Here is an 8,178-nt window from a genome sequence, read left to right as displayed (position 1 = left end):
CTGCCTGCCTCTGCAGATTAAAGGTGGATAGTACCATAATTGACAAAGGTGGTTACTCTTCAGAGGACAAATCCTGAAAAGACCAGGCTCTGTCTTTGGGATAAACTGTATGTGAGGCTGGAGAGATGAGAGTGCTAGCCACAGCATTAGGTCACACAAAGTGGGATCCCTAAAATGGTAGTGCTGCTGACAATGCCCAAACCAGGCTGGATTTTTTTTTCTTTTTATTTTTTTGAGACAGAGTTTCACTGTGCAATCACTTTGGTTGTCCTGGAGCTCTCTCTGTAGATCAGGCTGGCCTCAAACTCAGAGATCTACCTACTTCCACCTCCTGAGTGCTGGAATTAAAGGCACTCACTCACTACCACTGCCTGGTACCTGACTGGATTCTTACCTGGTAAACATACAGATTCTTATTGGATTAATAATAATAAAAAAAAAAAAAACTAAACTCCTCAGAAATCACATGAGATGGGCTTCTATTTGTCAGGAAAGCCACTACTTCTCTTCTCTGCTCCTAATGATCAACTACCTTGGGCAAAGTGCACCTAGTTTCCAATTAACCTAAATAGCCTACCTCAGGTCCCCACAGCAATTTCCAGGCTTTCCTGACTGCAGGCCACCTCTAATTATTCTTGCCTGATAAAACTGTCAAAACTTTTCTGGCCAAGCTGCTGTTCTCCACCCTCTGGGGCAGCCTGACAGTTTGTTCCCCAATAAATTATTGGGGTCTACGTTGGTGGTTTCACTGACAGAGGATCAGAGCTGGGAGAAGTCACTTACACAGGAAACCAATGACCTAGTTCCCGTTCCAAGGACCCACATACAGGCTGCTCTCTGTGAACCCCTCGGAACCAAAAGAACGAACTGGGGTCCAGGCCCCCAGACCAGCCTCTACTGTCACATCTGCACCTGTGGCCATGCCCAAACAGGCGTGGTCAAAGCAACAAGTATGGGTGGGGTGGATATCTCACTATATAAGCAGCTATGTCAGAGAGCTGACAACCACCAGTAACTTCAGCTCTAGAAGTTCTGGTGACCTTTTCTAGCCTCTGTGGGCACCTGCACAAGCCATACACACAAAAATTTAAAAAGTAAAATGAAATGTTGTCAGGTCCGCCAGCAGGTAGAGCTCTGGAAGGGCCGGTCTAGCTGGTCTCTTCCAGGGGCTGAGCGGAATGGAGAATATTTTCAATCCATATCCCAGAGAATCACACTGATTCAGGAGTCTTGTCAAAGCAGGAGCTCCTTTTATTGTAACAGGCATGTGCTTATATAGTGTTAAGAGGGTGGGGGACCTCAGGATGGGTGAGGTGTAATGGTCACTTACCATTCATCACATTAGCAGTAGCTGTGCAGAGGCAGTTGTGCTGAGTCACTCCTGTGCGGAAGTAATAGGCCAAAGACAGGTCACCAAACTCTAGTCAGGCTCAGGAAGTTCCACTAGGCCTTTTGGCTGGGTCTTTTTAGAGCCAACGAAATGTTTCTGAAATCTTTCTGGAATAAGCAGAGAGCAAAAAGAGAGGTGATGTCCCTAGTGGACCAAAGCAGGATAGTTCCTGAAAGGCTTTAGTGCAGCTTGCATTCTTACACTCTAAAACTACAAGATGGGACAAACAAGCCAGCCAGATTTTATGGAACTGCAATGACTGTCAACAGGTTGTTAAAGTTAACAATCTATTCTTACAGCTATTTTTCTAAGTCATTCTGTTTCAGGTAGAAAATGAAGTCATGCTTGGCAAATAGGCTGTGCAAGCAGTAGTTTAAGTAAATCACCAATTACACCAGTAAATCAGTACCTAATACTTTTACTTTTTTACTGAATTCTACTTCAAAAGAATTACTGATGGGAGATGTCATTATGTAAATATGTTTCTCTTATTGGTTGGCCAATCAGAAAGCAAGATAGATGGGACTAGGAGACTATGAGGAGAGAGGAAGAAGTAGGGAGGAGTTTCAAGATGTAGGACCAACAGGGTATAACTCTGGGCCCTCTCTCTGGTAAGATAAGACCACAAGGAAATACTTAGATTAATAGAAATTGGTTAATATTTAAGACAGCCTGCCAATAAGAAATGCTAGTAACAGGCTAACAGCATTTATATCTAATACAGTGTCTTGGTGTGTTATTTGGGGCTGGTGCAGCTGTGGGACCAGGCTGGCAGAAAAACCACTCATAACAAATTACAAACAAACAAACAACCCATACTGTCTTTGATATGGACTAACAGAAATTCCTAATTTATTAAGAAGTCAGTGTTTAACCACTCCAAGTTCTCTTTTACATGTACTCTATGTTGAACTGAATCACATAATATAAAACTTCCTGGCACCCTTTTGTTACGAGCTGATTGGAAAAACTACTCATAACAAAATGGTGCCTTCAACGTGGCTAATAAGAACTTCCACTTAAAACTTAAGCTTTAAAAAAGGGTTTTAGAAACAAAAGAACAGAGACAAACAAGGCCTCTTGGTAACACCATTTTCCTCAGTTGCACTCTGTTTTGCTAGAGACAGAGATTTGTGCGGCTCCTTTAAGGGAGATTTCCTGACTCAGCATAGCAGCAAAAAAATGTAGGGCTATTAAAGAGCCCTACTAACAATTTAATGGTGTGTACGAGAGCTGACAATGGCAATGACCACATCTCCAAGCTGGCAGCATGCTGCTGGATGGTAGCATACACCAAGGCAGTGAGCATAGCTCAGTTCTGGTGGTAAAGGTACCCACTGCCATCTTTGATAAACCAAGGCTAATACAGGTATGGCTTTTATTTGTTATGTAGCAGATAAAAGACTCATGGCCAGAAAAAGATAAAGATTTACAGTAAAGACAGATTCAGATTAAGAAAAAACCTCTAAAGATTTACAGTGTGTTTTAAGATATAGTAGGCTTGAAAGAGAAAAAGAAACAGGATAAAATGGTTTAAAAAAGAATAATAAAAAGAGAGTATTTGGGTGTGGTGGCACATACCTTTAATTCCAGCACTTGGGAGACAGGCAAGCAGATCTCTGTGATTTCAAAATAAACCTGCTATACAAAGTTAATTCCAGGACAGATAAAAGTTACACAGAGAAACCCTATCTCAAAAAAATGAAAAAATAGAAGTAAAAGAAATAGAGTAATGAAAAAGCCACATAAAGATTGAAAGCACAAAAAGAGTCTGGATACTATATGCTGTTCTGTTATCTTTGTATTGTTTGACTGCTGAGGAAATAGCAACAACTGTTAAAAGAAATGCTGCTGGATTAATTCAATTTATATATTTTAAAAATGCGTTGACTTCAAAATTTAAGTCTAAGGACAGGTTGCTGGGGAAAAGGATTTCTATTTTTGTTTCCACAGAAAATGAAAAGCTGTGGATTCCTTCCAGAATAACATGATTTGATCAAGCAAGACCCCTGAAACAGTGTGATCCAACATTCAAAACAGTTGGGACAAGATAGCCTTGCAGACTACAGCCAGGATTTCTGCATCTTCTTAGGATTTTCACGACAATGCCCCCTACCAGCAGTAAGCAGTTTGGAAAGAACGACACCCAAATTTCCAAATATTGTTTATAAATGTTTGTTTTCATTTAAATAGGGTTGGTTAATGACCACAATCAATCTCTTTAAAGGTAAAAAGGGGATTATAGATATGAATACTTTGTTTTGGAATGGATTTTCATTTATTGATACAAATTTAAGATCAATTTTATGATATGTATATTTCTCCTCTTATTTAGGTATTATGTTTATATAGCTCATTTAAAAATGTATAATTTAATACAGATTATAGATAATTACCTATAATAGTCAAAACTTAGAGTTAAGTTAGTTAGGTTTTCAAGATACACAGAGATGTATTTGAGATGAATAGGCATTCTTCAAACCTTTCAAAGACCTACAGAGTATGGCATTTAAAATGATTTAAGGTTTTTTGTTGACAGTGAGGCACAACTGCTCCTGGCAACATCACTTGTGTCAGAAAAGAAGATGGACATTGAAGAAATGTGTTATGGAATTTGCTTTTAATATGGCAAGACTAGCCATTTGGTCAAGATATTGCTCTTGTCTGGACTGTTTAACTTTATGCTGTATAAACTGGATATGCAGAACCCACAGGAAAGTGACTGCTGATAAAAGATGGACATTGCTACAGGGTTCCTGCTTCATAGAAGAGTCTGCCAGACAGTCTGCAGGACACACAGAAAAATGACTGGCACACTGTCAATACAGGTAGACAGTTTAAAGTTTCCTGCTTTGCTGAGGAGTCTGCCAGACACAATATGGCCTATAGGTTGAAGATAGAACATTACAGAAGAACTTTGGGTGACTGACCAGGCGAGTTGTCTCTGTCATTTCTAGAGTTTATAAATTATCGTTCTGTGGTCTTTGATGGAGTTGAAGACAGATGGTTATGGTTATAGTTTTCCTTAGTTAGGATTAAAGATAATTTACATATAGGACTTTAGACTCACAAAATAGGATAGATGATAGAATATTTTCTTTAAATCTTGCTGAATGTTAATGGACTAAATATTGTTAACTGTGATTCTTATCCGATAACTGTTTTGTTAAATATTTTACTATGTTAAAGTTAAAACCGTTCTTTTTATTTAGACAGAAAAGAGGAGATGATGGAAGATGTCATTGTGTAAATATGTTTCTCTTATGGTTAATGAATAAAGCACTGTTGGTCAATAGAAAAGCAGGATAGGCAGCCTAGGAGACAAGGAGAGAAGAAGAGGTAGGAAGGAGACTCAATATGGAATTGGAGAGAGCAGAATGCCAGGCCCTCTCTCTGGTAAAATGAGACCATATGGAAATACTTAGATTAATGGAAATAAATGGGTTAATATTTAAGACAGAGGTAGCCATTAAGAAACTGGTAACTGGCCAACAGCTTTATATCAAATATAGCACCTCTGTTATTTGGGGCTGGCGCAGCTATGGGACAAGACCAGCTAGAAAACTGCTCGTAACAGCATCCCCTATATTTTTTTTAAATTAAATTAATTTATTTTATATCCCAACCTCAGTTCTCAATTTCCCTTCCTCTTCTCCTATTCCTTGCCCTGATCTTGTACCCCCACCCCTCTTCTGTTTTTGTTCAGGGAAGGGCAGGGCTCCCATGGATATCAACAAATCATGTATATCAAGTTTTGTTAGGACTAAGCTTCTCCCTTTTTATTAAGGCTGTGCAAGGCGACCCAGTATAAGGAATTGGTTCCCAAAACCCAACCAAAAGCATTGGGGACATCCCCTTCCCCTGCTCCCACTGTTAAGAGTCCCACAAATAGATGCAGCTGTATAAGTGTCACATACATGTAGAGGGCCTAGGTCAGTCCCATGTAAACTTCCTAGTTGTCAGTTCAGACTCTGTGAGCTCCTGTGAGCCCAAGTTAGTTAATTTTGTGGGTTTTCCTGTGTAGTCTTTGAACCCTCTGACTTGTACAATCCTCCCTCTCTTCATCAGGATTCCCTGAGCTTGGTCTAATTTTTGATTGTGAGTCTCTCTGCATCCATTTCCATCAGTTACTGGATGAAGCCTCTCTAATGACAACTGGGGCAGACATATCATAGGCATCATTACATTGACTTTTTTTCCCAAGGGTACTTGGTTCTATCCTGTGTCTCTGGGCAATCCAGACTCTGTGTCCTGGCATTCCAGGCAGTTTCAGGGGTGGACTCATTCTCAGGAGTGGCATGGGTCTCAGACTGGACCAGTCATTATTTGGCCACTCCTATAATCTCTGCCTCACCCTTACCCCAGCACATCCCATAGGCAGGAAAGACATTAGCTCAAAGGTTATGTGGCTGGGTTGGTGTCCCAATCTCTCTACCGGAAGTCTTGCCTGGTCATAGGAGATGGCCAGTTTAGGCCATATCTGAGCAGGGATCCTCCTTGCAGATTCCTGGGAGTTTTTCTTGCAACAGGTTTCTACTTGACCCTGAAATGCTCCTTCCTTTCCATTCACTTCTTTCAATATCCCCCATCACTCCCTAAAATTTTATGAAAATCTGATATTCATTCCTTTCTTTGGATTGTTTTAGGAATTTTTTTTTTTTTGAGCAGTCCATGTTTCCACTGCCATTCCTTTAAGGGTGTCATGCATTCGCTCTCTTCTTCTCTCTTCCTATATCTCTTATTTTCACTCTTTAAAAAAAAGATTTATTTGATTTTTGGGCAGTGGTGGTGCACACCTCTAGTCCCAGCACTTGGGAGGCAGAGGTGGGGGGGATCTCAGTGAGTTCAATGCCAGCCTGGTCTGCAAAGTGAGTTCCAGGATAGCCAGGACTGTTACACAGAGAAACTCTGTCTCAGGAAAAAAAAAAGAATAGTAAAGATATATATATATATATATATATATATATATATATATATATATAAGATATATATATATATATAGTGTTTTGCCTACATGTATGCTTGCATGCCAGAAGAGGGCACCAGGTCTCATTGCAGATGGTTGTGAGCCATCTGCTTGTTGGGCATTGAACCTGGGTCCTCTTGAAGAGCTTAACCTTTGAGCCACCTCTCCAGCCCCCTCCCACCCCTTTTTTTGAGAGAGGATCTCACTATGTAACTTTGGCCAGCCTGAAACTCAGAGATATGCCTGTTTCTTCCTGTAAGGTGCAGGGATCACCACAGTCAGCTTTTTTATTAGCTTTTTTTCCACATTCATTTTTTGTTTTTTCTTTAAGAGTTTTGAAACAGGGTTTCTCTGTGTAGCCCTGTTTGTCCTGGAACATACTCTACAGACAGGCTGAACTCACAGAGATCAATTTGCTCTGCATCCTGAGTGCTGAGATTTTATTCACTCTTAATGAGGGTATTATCCAGGTCTTATTTTTTAATGTTTTTATTAATTTTAATTATGTGTACTTGTCTGGAACCAGAGTGACAGGCAACTGTGGGTCTCCTGATGTGGATGCTGGGAACTGAACTCATGTCCTCTGAAGGAGCAATGCATGCTTTTCACCATTAAGCAATCTTTCTAGTCCCTCCTTTCCAGGTTTATAAGCAAGCCACCCCATCTCTTTAGGAGCCCTGTCAGGTCTAATGCTCTCCTTCCCACCAGGAGGTCTGATCATGATCTCATACTTTTTCTCCTAGTAAATCTCATTCATGAAGGTGTCCTGGGCTGACCTTGATTTCTATTGTATTGCTATTATTATTGTTACAGTTAACACATAGAAAGAACCGTTTCAAATTTCTCCCACTCAACAACAAACCAATTAGTTATTTATACATACTGATTTGTGTATCATTTTCATATAATTTTTTCTGTCTGTCTCGGTCTGTCTATCTGTGTCTCTTTTGCTTTCCAGGGTTTCTTTATGTAGCCTTGGCCATCTTGGAACTTACTATGTAGACCAGGCTGACCTGGAACCCGGAGATTTGCCTGCCTCTGCTTCCCAAGTGCTGGGATTAAAGATATGCACCACCATCTCCCAGCCTGTATAATTCTTTATAATTTACATACTTTAAAATGACTTCAATGCAATCCCAAGAAATGGAAGTTGAGGAAGTTTGGCTGCATTGCCACGTTACTAAATGGTGGAGCTACATTTAAATCAGGCCTTCTAAACAACTTTATAGTGAGTTTTTTTTTTTTTTTTTTTGAAAGACCAACTTGGATTTGTTCACTCAAACAGCTTAATAAGAGCATCTATTATGTATTCGTGCAGCAAAAGGCTTCGGGTATCAACAACAATCTCCAGTCAACATAACCCACCTATAAAGACTCTAGCTTTGCCCTCTCTGATTAGCTAAGAAAGCCTGGCATCCCAATCACTCTCTGTCAAAGCACCTAGCTCTTTACCTCCAAATCAACTATCATGTTTCCAAAGGGGAAGTCTGGTTTCTGACTGGCTTTTTCCTTCTTACCCCAAGTTTTCAGCTCCAGTAGGACAATCACCATGATCATTAGAGTATCCCCATCCTACCAGAGTGGCATGGAACAGGAACACAATACACAGAGGCTGAGAGATGGTTACATGGGTAAGAGCACTTGCTTTCAAATCCACAAGATTTAGTACAAATCCCCAGCACCCATGTAAAAAGCCAGGCACAGCCCTGCAGGCCTGTAACTCCATTGTTGGGAAACGAAGTGGCATCTTAGGAGCTCTCAGGACAGCCATTCTGGCCGAAATAGGTTCAGTGAGAGACCTGTCTCAAGGAAAGCAGTGAAG

The sequence above is a fragment of the Phodopus roborovskii genome, unplaced genomic scaffold (genome assembly GCF_943737965.1).
Source record: "Phodopus roborovskii unplaced genomic scaffold, PHOROB, whole genome shotgun sequence".
Taxonomy (NCBI): domain Eukaryota; kingdom Metazoa; phylum Chordata; class Mammalia; order Rodentia; family Cricetidae; genus Phodopus; species Phodopus roborovskii.
The sequence above is the reverse complement of the archived record's forward strand: the minus strand, read 5'-3'. Positions refer to the sequence as shown.